General features: G+C 40.4%; 1 pseudogene across 1 annotated transcript; it reads left to right on the top strand.

Moving 5' to 3' along the window:
* Nucleotides 1–6268: 6268 nt before the first annotated feature.
* On the top strand, nt 6269–12030 carry LOC147638663 (peroxidase 25-like; annotated as a pseudogene). The gene is made up of 4 exons (XR_015265952.1): nt 6269–6649; nt 6888–7079; nt 9358–9503; nt 9653–12030. The product of XR_015265952.1 is annotated as a peroxidase 25-like (transcript).
* Nucleotides 12031–14899: the final 2869 nt, after the last annotated feature.

Below are 14899 nucleotides of genomic sequence, written 5' to 3'. Positions count from 1 at the left end.
AGGAATTATGACAGGGCTGCCAAAGTTTAAAGTTGAAGGTATGCAAAAAATATGTGAAGCATGCCAATTAGGAAAGCAAACAAAGCATGTATTTCCACGTGACAGAAATGTGAGTAGAAATGCACTAAATGTTGTGCATTCAGATGTATGGGGTCCTACGAAGACCATGTCTATGGGAGGCTACAGGTATTATGTGACATTTATTGATGAACACACAAGGAAAGTGTGGGTATACTTCATGAAGGAGAAGAGTGAGGTGTTCACTCATTTTCAGAATTTCAGAGTTATAGTTGAAAAGCAAACAGGGAAACATGTAAAGTGCCTAAGGTCAGATGGAGGGGGAGAGTACTTCTCCAATGAGTTCTCTAAATTTTTACAGAAGAATGGTATTCAGAGACAGTTTACATGCAGATACACTCCGCAACAAAATGGAGTTGCTGAGCGGAAAAAATGGCACATTGCTGAGATTGCGCGAGCATTGATGGGAGAGAAGAATATGCCGCATAGCTATTGGGCTGAGGCTGTTTCTACAGCAGTTTACATCATGAACTCCAACTGCACAGCCATACATGATGTAACTCCAGAGGAGAGGTTTACTGGCAGAAAACCTGATTTGTCTCATCTGAAAGTCTTTGGATGCATTGCATATGTGCATGTGCCAGATGAGCTGAGAACTAAGCTGGATCCAAAAGCTAAAAAATGTGAAAAAATGTGTGTTTATTGGGTATTCCCTTGAGCAAAAGGGATACAGGTGTTATAACCCTGCTACACGTGAGTTGAAGGTAAGCAGGGATGTTGTTTTTAATGAGATGATCAGCTGCCTGGTATGCTGCTGAAAAAGAAGTTGTTGGGGCTAATGTGAGAAAGCTATGGATGAGGAGATGGATGCACTATATGGAAATGAGACTTGGGATTTAGTGCAATTGCCTGAAGGCAAGAAAGCCATTGGATGAAAGTGGGTGTACAAAGTAAAACATAACAGTCATGGAAGCATAAGCAGTTACAAGGCTAGATTGGTAGCCAAAGGATATGTGCAAACATATGGCATTTATTATGAGGAAATGTTGCCAAGATGGCAACAGTGAGAGTTGTGATAGCAGTGGCTACGTCAAAGCAATGGTCTTTACATCAAATGGATGTAAAGAATGCATTCTTGCATGGGGATTTGCAGGAAGAGGTGTACATGTTGCAACCACGTGGTTATGAGGATGTGAGTCACCCCGAGCATGTTTGCAGGTTGAAGAAAGCCTTGTATGGCTTAAAACAAGCACCGGCAAGAGCATGGTCTGACAAGATTTCTGAATATCTTGTCACTATTGGCTTTCATGTCACCAATGCAGATTTCTCGTTGTATGTGAGACACAGTTATGGAAAGGTTGAGCTTGTTGTCATCTATGTAGATGACCTGATCATTACGAGGGACCATGATGCAGAGATCTTTGATGTAAAGATCTTGCTTAGACAGAAGTTTGAGATGAAGGATCTAGGGGAGCTCAGATATTTCTTGGGCATTGAGGTGATTAGGTCACCACATGGTATTGGATTACTGCAGAGACAGTATGGCTTGGACATGTTGTCCAAGTATGGTATGACAGGCTGTAAGCCTATCTCAGTGCCATTGGATTAGAATGGCAAGTTGAGTGCAGATTCAGGAGAGATTTTGGAGGATCCTACTATGTATAGGCGCATAGTAGGAAGCTTGATCTACATGATGATCACCAGGCCAGATTTGAGCTATGCTGTTGGGTTGGTGAGTCAGTTTATGTAGGTTCCTAGGAAGCCGCATTTGGATACATTGAGATGCATACTGAGGTATGTGAGGTCTACTTTGCATTGTGGACTATTTTATGAAACTGGGACAGAGATATGTATACATGGGTACACAGATGCTGATTGGGCTAGTAGTATCTTAGATAGAAGATCTACTAGTGGCTTCATGTTTTCTTTGGGGAGTGCTCCTGTGACTTAGAGCAGCAAGAAGCAGCCTACGGTTGCTCTATCCAGTACTACAGAGGTGCTGCTATGGCAGCATGTGAGGTAGCTTGGTTGAGAAAGCTACTTGCAGACTTGGGTCTATTAGTGGATAGACAAGTTGTCATTTTCTGTGACAACATTAGCAGTATACAGTTGGCCAGGAGCCCAGTTTTTCATGCTCGCATGAAGCATATAGAGGTCCACGGCCATTTTGTCAGAGAGAAGGTTTTGGCAAGAGACATTGACCTTGTTTATGTCAGCACACAGGATTAGATCACTGACATCTTCACCAAAGCATTGGGTATAGAGAAGCTTCGTAGATTCAGGGCTTCACTTGGTGTACATGAGATGGAGTTGAGCTCGAGGGGGAGTGTTGAGATATCGAGCTCATCTAGTGAGGCGGTGGACACTGATGACCCACCTGGGGCATAGGCCCCACACTTACACCACTGGCATGGTTGGTGAGATCATGGGTGATATATGCAGCAAGTGGGATGACAGGCTGTGTGACAGCCATTCTAGAGACTAGCATAGTTATAGCGCCAGCTCATTTAGTTGGGTTCACACTATAGAGAACCCTAGTATGTATTTGGTCGAGTACCTTTTCATATTGTGTGTACTCTTACCTTTGTATATGGTGTGTTGATGAGTGTTGTGTGAAGGATAAGATTTTCAGCCTCTTACCTTGTGTGTTCTCTTTTAGGGTTTTGTGAGTGTGTGTGTACTTGCAAGAGCTCAAGCTCTCTTCTCCCCTGCATCTTTTCGTGTGTGTGTGTGTGTGTGTGTGTGTGTGTACGTGCGTGTGTGTGTGTGTGTGTGTGTATGGTGTGTGTGTGTGTATGCGTGTGCACCCACGTGCGTGCACGCATGTGTATGTGTGTGTGTGTGTGTGTGTGTGTGTGCATGTTTGCTTGTAATAAAGAGCTCAAGCTCACCCTCTTCCATGCATTTTTCTCATGGTATCAGAGCCAGGTTTGTATGAAGAGGTCAAGAGGAAAGCAAGAATCAAGCAAAGAAAGTGGTACACTAGTAAGGGTAACTCCATTTCTTGATATAATATGATTTGGTTTGGGTTTTAGGAGGGAAAATCACTTTTTGGAAATTTTTGAAAAAATACTTTATGGAGCCAACCCCCCCCCCCAAATTTATGAAGGCTAGTGCCTACTTTTTGAACTCCACATTTGTATCAATGAGGAATACAAGCCTAGTTGCCCCCTACTTTTGGAGGAGACCAATTGTGCACACTGCTCTCTTCCCATTGGTCCATTGCTAATGAGGGTCATTAGCATAGGGCCCAAAAGATGTCCAAAGGCTTTCTAATGAAAACATCAAGATCAAAGATAACACCCAAAACCTCTGTCTGCCTTTAAATAAACAAGAAGCACTTCACTGTCTCAATAGCCCTGAGACATGGGCCCAAACATATCAAAAGAAAACATTAAAAAAACTCAAGGATCCCTCACAAGAAAACCCTGATGGTGGCAACACTTCAAAGCTCCATCTTCAGCAGCTACAGCCGAAGAATAAATTGAACTAGGTCAAGTATCTAACAGAGAAGCTTTGTATAGAGCCTAGGGAACACTCCTATCCAACTCTCTGTTATCTAACTCACCCTCTGCTCTGTGATCCAAACAATTACTGTCCCTACACTATCCTCTTGTTTGCAAACCTTCAACAAACTGTAGGTACTCCAGCCTACAATCTTCACGAAGAAATGATGACCTATAGAACCTCTCTCAACTAAAGTTGCCCTCACCCTATCTTCCCGTGGTCACTCCAGCCACACTCGTGAAATCCACCTCAATCCATTGCCATTCTCCCTCTTCAAGCCGTCGTCGCCTTCTTTCCTTCTGGAACAATTCTGCCGCCCATCTTCATCATTTGCCCATGCACTTTCTATTTTCTTTTCACACACCTACGCATATCCACTTGGCCATGCCACATTATCTATTTCCTAAGGCTCTATGCATGCTCTAGATATGATTTATTTCAGTTCTTGGGGTTTAGGTGGGTGCATCTATTGGGCATCTCCAACTTGACAGAAAAAAACCTATCAGTGTCTATGGATTTATGCATGTAGGTGTCTAGGTGCATGCCTCTAGGCTCACATCTATAGGATCACGAGAGGATCACAGATGTAGGTTCACGTGTGTAGGCTTACATCTATAGGATCACATATGTAGGTTCACATCTATAGGCTCATGTGTCCAGGCTCACAACTCACAACTCACGTATCTAGGTCCACATATACAGATTCATTTCTACAGGTTCACGTCTATAGGCTCATATCTCTAGACTTGGCATATATCTAGGTTCACACCTCTAGTCTCATGTCTACAAGTTCACATGTCCAATGTACTCCTTTAGGCTCACATATCTAGGTTCACTCCTCTAGGCTCATGTCTATACAGGCTCACGTGTCTAGGTACATCTCTAGGCTCACATTTGTAGACTCACGTGTCCAAGTTCATGCATCTGCTGCTGCTGCTAGCTCACATCTCTAGGCTTACATATCCAGGTTCATGACTCTAGGCTCATGTTTGTAGGCTCCCCTGTTCAAGCTGTGTCTTAGCTCACGTCTTTTTGTGCAGGATTGTGGACTTACGTCCCTGATCCAAGAGTTGGTTTGGTGTAGTTTTTGGTGGTTTCTGAGATATTTTGAACTTGATGGGATGTATCAATGATATTGGGTTTAGGGTTGGAGCTTACCTCGAGCTAGATAAAGGGTGGGGATGCTCTAAAAACATTATGGAGAGTGAGAGACCACACAAGATAGATGGAAGAACTTATAAACATAGAATAAAAAAGCATAAACATAGAAGCATGCAACATAAGCATAAACATAGCAACATGCAACATAAGCATAAACATAGAATAAATATAGAACAAAAAGTATAAGACCATAAAACAACAACATTGGGTTTAGGATTGGAGCTTTATCTCAAGAGCTACCTAAAGAGTGGGGATTCTCTAGAGAGTCTCTACATTAACACGAAACACAAAACAAACACACACACACAAAAAAAAAAGAAACAAACATACAAAAAATATTTTAGTTTAGTTTTTGTTTAATGAAGTTAGCTTTCTTTATGGATAGCTCATGAGAGCTTATGTGAGAAAGCTTATGCCTAGTACATGTGTAGCTCATGAGAGCATCTCTCTCTCTCTCTCTCTCTCTCTCTCTCTCTCTCTCACACGCATACTTACTTGTTTATAAATAGTTTACTTGTAAGTGATTAGGGCCCTACCCTAGGACCTAGTCTACATTGTATCTCCTCTTTTCTCCTATCTTTTTTCTTAGGTGCACACTGCCAACTCAATATTGGTGCATCTTAAGGAGCAATCAAAGTATCTTATCATTATGTATTGAAGCTTAAACACCACCAACTATAAAGTAAGCCTTGAAAATTGATAAGTGGTCACCTATCTATGCTTTAATAATAAAAGCTAATTACCTACCCCTTGAAGATGATTAAAGAGGCATTGATCACTGAACCGTGCTTTAATAATAGAGGCTCATTACCTACCCCCAACAAAGGATGATTGTAGAGGCATTGATCACTGAACTTTTTAGAAATGTTCCTTTGATAAGAAGTTTGTGGTTCGAAATTGCCAGCAGAAGCTTTCGTGGCTTTAGGCCCAGTTGTATGCAACTGAAATGCCTCATCATTAGTAGCTGCAAGTCTTCGCCATTAGAGCTATATCAACAGCCCTTGTGGTTTGGACATGCCAATGAAGATATCGATAGCTTTCATGCTTTGGGTCCACTGATATTGTATTGGTACAGTCTAGAAGAAGAGGAGAATCTATTGTGGTGCCAACACATGGAAGATCAAAACCATCAAAATCACCTTTTTCTACTCTGTTAGCAAGGGGGTCTGGGTTTCAGAACTTGAGGAGTGTACATTAGTGAAATAATGATGAATTATGATGAATTTGCAAGGGGTTTGGCTTCCAGATAATGAGCTGATTAAAGATTGAGGCACAGGTTTGTCCTATCAATTAGTGAAATAATGATGAATTTGCAAGGGGTTTGGCTTCCAGATAATGAGCTGATTAAAGATTGAGGCACAGGTTTGTCCTATCAATTTGAGTATCAGTAGTAGTGGGCTGGAAAAGCTTTATGGAGGTTAATGGTGGTCACATTAGCTAGCAAAGTGCAATGTGGTGGTGGTGGCCGGGGCCACAGCGCACAATAGATCATAGATTCTCCCGTGTTTGACCTAAAAACAAAACACACACACACACACACACACACACACACACACAAGGTATATTATACAGTCTATATATATATAGTCTATAGATTCATATTATACAAATGGGTGCACGAGTACTGCAGTCAATAATACACTAACATTAAGATTATAGTGTGATTTTTTGAGCCTCGGGTGCTCACTGCAAAAGGTGGCGCCTTAACGATATGGCAGCTTATGCAGTTAAGCTTGCCGTAATCAGTACCGCCTCAATCAACTTGCTTGCCATATATTCTTCTCTTCTGAGCCTCAGCTTCAGCGCAGCTGTGGATGCGCAGAGTACCCAAATCGGGTTCTACGACCGCTCCTGCCCGAATGCAGAGTCCATAGTGAAGTCCACAGTTCAGATCCACACCCAATCAGACGTCACCGTAGCCGCGGGCCTCGTGCGCCTGCACTTCCATGACCGCTTCATACAGGTGACCTCACCCCCCTCAACTGTCATGCTATGAGCAATTTGGACGCTGCAATACTTCGGCGCCCGTGCATTTTAACCATCCGAATATATAGTCCTTACTCAATGTCTAATGAATAATCAGACTGTATCATGAAGATCCCCTCTACTCTCCTTCAAACTTTCTTAATCATGCCAGGATTAGCTATAAACTTAGTTAATCGTGGGGAGATTTGTAACCAGATAACTAATAATCTGCACAGGGATGCGACGGCTCCATCCTGATCAGCACGCCCAACGCGGAGAGGGTGGCACAGCCACTTTGGGGCTGCGCGTTTTTGAGGTGATCGACGACGCCAAGGCCAAGATCGAGGCGGTGTGCCCTGGGGCCTGGAGTAGTCTCGTGCGCCGACATCCTCGCGCTTGCTGCCAAGGACGCGGGATCGATCACTCGCATATCCATGAATTAAACAACGTACAGTAGGCTACATTTATATTTAATGCTAGTGTGATAGCCTTGCAATTAGCATTTTCAAATTAGTTTTCAGAATCAGTATATTTGAATTTGTGTATTACATAAATAAAGATCCCTAAACTAGATTAATGGATATATGTTAGTTTTTTTTAATGATTCTTATAATACTTACTCTCTAAATTCAAAATCACCAAAAATTTACACAATATAGGAATTAGATGTCTTTATATTAGTTGATGTATCAATAAATACTACTTGTGCAATCTTAATTTATCAATTTATAAATATTATGTAAAAATTTTGATATTATATAAAAGAAAAGCTTTTTTCTTTGCTCATGTACATGGCGTCTCGGGGGGTTCACTTAAAAATATGTAAGTATATCACGTGAGTTCAAATGAAAGGGATTTTTAATTCTAAATTTTAAGGTAAATTTATAAAAAATAGTTTTTTTAATAGAATTTAAAAAAAACGTATGACTATAAAAAAAGGGTTTATTTTATTCATGAAAAATTTACAAGAGATTTTTTAAATATCCCTTGAACGCACGTTATACATAGGGTTTCTTAGTAGTGTACTCTCGGAGATGAGCGTGCATGCATGCTTGTGTGAATGTGTGTGTGTGTGTCTGTGTGTGTGTGTGTGTGTGTGTGTGTGTGTGAGAGAGAGAGAGAGAGAGAGAGAGAGAGAGGCGCTGTAAGTAAAGAAAGAGAAAAATATTTTTAAAGTAAAGAGTTTTTTTCCTCAATTTATAAATATCGTATAGAAATAATATAATTTGATTAACTTAGGCTTTGTTGCCTTCAATTTCTTTAACTGCTTGAAAACTCCATTTCTAGTGTTGTATTACTCGGTCATTCAATATGTATTTGCTACATTTGTGATATTCCATTTGATTTGTTGGTATTACTGAACTAAGGTCCTCGCTTGTTGTATAAATTATTTTCCGTTTTTATATCGGTCCTTAGGTAGCCCTATAAGAAATCACAATAGTGGAAGCAAGATCTTCACAATACAAAGCATTGAATTGCAGAAAGGATTGGAGAGTAAATAATATTACTGCTTTCAAACTTTGATTATGAACTAATAGCTATCCACCCATATGTGTACTCCTGATAAGGAGCTTTGATGGCAATCTAGATAGGCTCTAGAGGATGATGTCTTGCTTACAAGAGTGCTTGAACACAATGAACACGCTGATAAACAAAAAGTTGCCAAACTAGTCTATAATATATCATGCTCAGGGTCAGCATGGATGTAGTCAACCACTTACTCCAAAATGACTGATTGCCCACATCATCCGACTAGGATTTTGCGTAGCTCCCCAAGCTATCTAAGTTTGGATCCTCAAATGGGCCCCGTAGCAATCGAAGCGTGTCCTTGGTTTGCAGTCCAACACTGACTACTACGATAATAACCCGTACAAGCATGTATCCTACTTGGCAAAGTGCCAAGTCTACATACGTCATCTCCTAAACATTTGGCTACCATCCCCAGTGTCTAAACTCTCCGGAACTGTCGGTGCCCGAGTACTCAACACAATGACTACTCCTCATGTAGGGGGCTTTACAAAATAGAGCATATCCGTCACCTGCAGTAAAACGACACGAGGGTGGACAAATGCTTTTCCAACAAGTCCTCCACCTGAGACTTCAAATGTCATCAACTCCCTTTTTGGCCTTATGAATTGCAGACAATGTGAAGGTTGGATGGCATTGGGAAGTCAACTCCGGAGGTTATAAGCTTGCTGGATCAGATGGCTAGGGTATATTTGGATGTTTCTGAATTATAATTTTTTTTAATTCAAAGTAAATTGCTGCATGATATTGATTTCAAGTGTGTGGTGTGTGAATCGAAAGTCTATTTTTGTAACTTGTCAAATCTTAGATCTTTTTTGTGGTGCGGGTTTGTTAAAATGTTCAAATTTGTACTATTTTTTCTATTTATTTAATTCTTTTAGCACCTTGAATTTGAATACTTTAGGCATTCTTCCATGATTCCACTCTCAACAAAGAATGGCAAAAGTTCCACTCTCAACAAAAAATGGCATTATCTGTTTTTTTGACCCTTAGATCGGGTGCACAGTGGACTTGCTTTTCTGTCTCTCTCTCTCTCTCTCTCTCTCTCTCTCTCAGTACAGACGCGCGCGCACAGTATATGGAATGTGTCGTATATTTAAACGTAGCAGTGCGCCATGTAAGTACTCTGCAGCTTTGCTAATTTGATGATCTTCACTTAATTATAATGATCAGAGCAACGGGCCCAGTTGGCGTGTTCCCCTTGGGCGACGTGACCGGCCAGTCTCTTCCTTCCTCTTCCGATGCTGCTAATATGCCTTCCCCCTTGTCCATCTCCGAGTTCGCCGCAAAAGGGCTCTCCGTAGAAGACCTCGTGGTCGTCAATGGTAATTATATATTTAGCATTAATCATGCTGCAGCAGCATGGCTTGTTTCCTGCTGCTCTTGTTAGTGCAATCCATTGATCAGCTGTAGCTGTAACTGTCCAACGTTAATCTTTATCTGTAATCATGATTTACTTGTTATAATCTTGCAGGTGCCCACACAATTGGACAAACTGATTGCAGATTCTTCAGCTACGGGCTTTACAACTACTCAGCGTCAGGCCAATCCGACCCTTCCATAAGCAGTGAGTATGTGGGCGAGTTGCAGCAGCTGTGTCCGGCCAAGGGGGATGGGCTGACAAAGGTGGCTTTGGACAGAGGGAGCCAGACCACCTTTGACACGAGCTTCTTCCGCAATGTGAACAAGGGCAACGCGGTGCTGGAGTCGGATCAGAGGAGGCTTATGTCTGACAGCATCACGTCCAGCTATGTCAATAGATATGGCGGTTTCCTCAGGGGGCTGCTTGGTTTGAGATTTGATAGGGCCTTTGCTACCTCCATGGTGAAGATGGGCAACATTGGCGTCAAAACTGGCACCAATGGAGAAATCAGAAAAGTATGCTCAGCCTTCAATTAAATGCATAATATCCTAATTAAATCCCCTAAATCCTAGATTAAATATCTATCATATAGGACTTTGGAACCCTAAAAATGAATGTGGTGTCAATTAAATGCATAATATCCTAATTAAATCCCCTAAATCCTAGATTATATATCCATCATATAGGACTTTGGAACCCTAAAAATGAATGTGGTGTTGCTGGACTCGTACTCTTGTAATCTTCTTCTTTTGTTGCATCCACGTTCTTTCCGAGCAAGCCTGTTTCGTGAATATTTTCCAAAAATGATCATTGCATACACCCAAATGACACGTGGCCAACAGGTACAGAACTTGTCACTATCTTTTGAAAGACATCTTTCACAAAGTCATCAACTTGCATGATTATAAGAAATTTGAAAGATACAATAAGCAGTAACAAGTCAATGTCTTCCTCTTTTTATAGATTCACACCTAGATTCATTTTATGACCACACATCATACATGGATTGATATGCCTCATTAGGGACATCAGGTCCAGCACCAAGCTCTCTTGCTTCCCCCAATCTTTTCACTATCAATGTGTATGTGGAGAGAGAGAGAGAGAGAGAGAGAGAGAGAGAGAACCAAGCTCAAAGAGAGATTGGATTGCACAACCCAATGATAGATGGGTTGATTGTAAAACCTCCACCAAGTACATTCTATTTATAGGCATAAAGCCTTATCTTTTGACTAAGTCACACACCCATGTATAATGACACATGGCATGGGCTATGAATCATTACTTACACACACACTCACATAATATTTGCCTTAGAGGCTATTCACACATAAACACAGAGACTAGTACACACTAGTGCAAGCATAAAAAGTGTTCACACACAATTACACACTTTGGCTACATGCTTACCCTTTAACTTTGAAACATGTACAATGATAATTAATGGTAGGAGAACATATGTTATTTCTAACAAACCCCCTATAATAGATGTTCAAATGCCTAGGAATCGATATAATGCTAGATACATAGATGTTCTAACAAGTGATACATATCTGGATACATGAAAGATCTAATACCCATATGATCAACATAAATCTTGGTTGAAGGTTGCCTATCAAATGAGAGGTCCTTGGTAGCAAGAGTAGCCTAAAAAGAATCTCGCACACTAGGGATGCAACTCGATATTGGAGCATAGCTATTATCACACGAGAAAACTCACACAAGGTTATTACATCTCATTTTTTAAACAAAAACACATTAAACACAAAAAAGAATGAATTTGGGAGATTTAACCTCCCCTTGAATAAGTGTCAGTGAAGATCCTCTTTCAAAAGCCCTTCCATGATACTCCAACTTGGAGCCCATCCTCAAATAATGATCCAAAAGCCGATGGTGATTATGATGAAGAGCTTAGTGAGTTAATCTTGAAATGGAGGTGTATATCGATGATGTTAATGCAAGGAGTGTGAACTCATGATAAGTTAATTGAAAAGACCAAACTTTCACTAATCCCATGATAACATAAGAAAAGCCCTTCCTTAATTAAAGACTCTTTTACAACACAAGGTCTTGAAGAACCCTAAGGCTAAAAAAACTTATCTTCGATTCCAAATGTCGATTTGACACTAGCAACATGATGGGCATAAGCGTGTTGTTGCCACGTCGCCTTATCAAGGTTATTAAAGCGGCTAGTTTAAAAGCTCTCACCACCATGCTGCAAGGTCAAAGTTGTGTGTAGATAGCAAATCATTAGAGGGGGGTTTAAAACGTCAGAGGCATAATACGGACGTGATGAGATCCTATTTAGTTAAGGCTCTAATACCATGTAAGTTTCCATGGTAGAGCTATTCAGGAGGCGTATTAGCTTTTGAGAATCAAAGATCACCCATGACTGGACTCCTATGTGCTAGGAGAGAGAGAGAGAGAGAGAGAGAGAACCAAGCTCGAAGAGATACTAGATTGCACAATCCAACGATAGAAAGTTGATTCTAAAACTCCACCAAGTACATGTTTTTTGTATCTTTTGACTAAGTCACACACATGTACAATGACACATGGCATGGGCTATAAAATCATTACTTACATACACACTCACATAATATCTACCTTAGAGGCTATTCACACTCAAACACATACTAATACACTCATAAGTGTTGAGATATCGAGCTCAACTAGTGTTACAGTGGACATTGATGACCCAAATGGGTGATAGCTTCCGCACTTAAGCCACTAGCATCGTTGGTGAGATTATGGTCGATATGCCACTAGTGTGGATGACATGCTATGTGTGACAGCCACTTTGGAGTACTAGAGTTATGGCATAGTTATAGCGTCAGCTCATATAGTTGGGTTCACACTATAGATAGACTACTTTGTATGTTGTAGGAGAGTACTTTCCCTTTATGTATGTACTCTTATCTTTTAGTTATATGGTTGTAGAGAAGAGAAGAAGATAAAAGAAAATTCAACCATCCATCTCTCTCTTGTGTCTTGCACTCTCTTGTTTGTGTGTGTATTTGCTTGCAAGGAACTCAAGCTCTCTAATTGAGGAGCTGTCTTCCTAGGCAGCATGAAGGTGCTTGGACTACAGTTTGGCGGCCAGAATCACATTTTGGGCAAGTCTCGGTCTCCGTTTTGTCACTACAAGGTATTTTCAACTGTTTCGAGAAGTTCTGGTTGAGAACTGTCTCTGGTCGAAATCTCGTTTCTATAGTGCAGAGCAGTGCATTTTGGGAGTGCAGACAGTGTTTGCACATGTATTGTTGACATTGGGTGTATGTACATGTAAAGTTTGGACAGCATCTCAACCATGATCACCATGAAACTCGTTTCGGTGGCTTTGAAACTCGTTTCACGTTTCAGTGTTGAAACGTTTCATGTGCATATTGAAACCATATCGTTCATGTGGGAAAAAAGGTTGTGATTTTGTGTGCTTTTTAGCTTTTATAATTCTTTCTCTTCCTTCTTTTATCCTATTTGTTCTTTTCTCTCCTCTTTTTTTTGTCTTCTTTGTTTACTAATGATAAATATGCTAATATCATCTTATAATTATTGGCCCCAGTACCTTCATATTTTATGTATATGATCATTTCAGTCCACCGTTTCATTGTCCATGTACCGGGCGTTGAAACATTTTGTTCCAAAGTAAATCGTTTTAGCATCATTTCATTTCGATAGTGAAATGTTTCGCGTTGTGCTGAGGTACCACCTGTAGAAGTCATAGAAGATAATGTTGTGTTACAGGTTGCATACAGAAATTGTCTTGCAGTTTTTTATTGTTTGCAGGAGAACATGTCTGACAGAGGAATCATTCAGATTGTCAGTGAGAAGCTGGACAAGAACAACTTCCATGCCTGGAAGTTCAAAATGACCAATTTCTTTATGTGTAAAGGATTTTGGGACTATATCGAAGGAGACAATGAGGAGCCTCTGTTAACCCATTCTTAGGGTTAACAAGATCTAATGCCATTCTCTTACATCAAGGAGCCTCTGTTAACCCATTCCTAGGGTTAACAAAATCTACCACCATTATCTTACATCAAGGAGTCATGATAGATACACCAAAGGGTCATACATTCAAGATATGAAGCAATAGAGTCCAAAGCTATAACTTGGACGGGCGCCCGTAATGGTGTAACGGAGTATTTATGGCAATTCCCGCTTCAAGAGCGTGTGGTAGCAAGTCAGGATATGAAGTCCTAGTGATTTACTTCATGGATATATTATGAGAGTAGTCATTGTAATAGCATTAGGCCTCTTATGAGCCTAAAGTGCCCGGTCGGCCCACAGTTTAAGTGAGTGTGAACACTTATGGCCATGTATATAAGTGTATATCTCTCATAATACAACGTACTCTCCCATTGTGCAATTGAGTCTTACTCTTGCTAATCTCTCTCCCTAATGAATGCTAGTGAGTGTGTGTGAGTGAAGTGAGGTGAGAGAAGGGACGAATACCCGTAGTGCAACGCGGCGGTGTGACAACACTTGCGGCAGCGGGAGGCGCCGTGGAATTGCTTCTCAAGGGTTACGAGCTCAGCCATTAGAAAGATCCTCACGACAGTTGCGATTCACTTGGTAATCTCTTGTTGGATGTGTTTCAAGGGGGTTAGGGTGAGCCATAACATTTTTGGTGCCACTACCGGGAAGCCATCCCTTGGCTTTTTCCATCGTTTTTTCTCTAGTCTACGCATTACCCATTGCCCATTATCTTGATCAATGGTTTCCCATGAAAAAGATGTAGATTTGATGGTGATTTGGTGTAGAATAGCTCTCTTTTTTGTTTTTGTAAAGAATGTTTTTTACTTAATTTTTAGCTTAATTTGTTATTTTTGTTGTTGTTATTATGGTTTTTCATATTCTTAGGACTTGCATATAGTTTGTATTAGGCTTAGTTTGCATCCATTGCATCAAACAATGCAATAGAATGCAATTTTTAGTGTTCGCTCTCTTTAGTGTTAAACATAGAACTAAAATCATTAATTTTAGCTTAATTGTGTGTTTGTTATTGAAATTATTTGCATTAGAGTGTTAGAAAGCATTAGGAGTAGCTTAACCTTCAAAAATTTTCTTAAAACCATCAAAAAACCTTTGAATTCGGCTAATTTCTCTTAATGGCCTGGTTTTTATCATTAAGGGTGATTAATCTTGTTCAAGGGGCTCAAAAATTAAAAAATATGTTAATTGGGATCTAAATTGATCATATGAGTAGTCGAAATTAGTGTTTTTTAGTGTTTTGAGAGCATCTAGATGCATCAAAACACCTAATCAATATGTTAATTGGGATCTAAATTGATCATATGAGTAGTCAAAATTAGTGTTTTTTAGTGTTTTGAGAGCATCTAGATGCATCAAAACACCTAA

Source organism: Cibotium barometz, chromosome 5 (genome assembly GCF_041138505.1).
Source record: "Cibotium barometz isolate CiBa-2024 chromosome 5, ASM4113850v1, whole genome shotgun sequence".
Taxonomy (NCBI): Eukaryota; Viridiplantae; Streptophyta; class Polypodiopsida; order Cyatheales; family Cibotiaceae; genus Cibotium; species Cibotium barometz.
The sequence above is the reverse complement of the archived record's forward strand: the minus strand, read 5'-3'. Positions and strand labels throughout refer to the sequence as shown.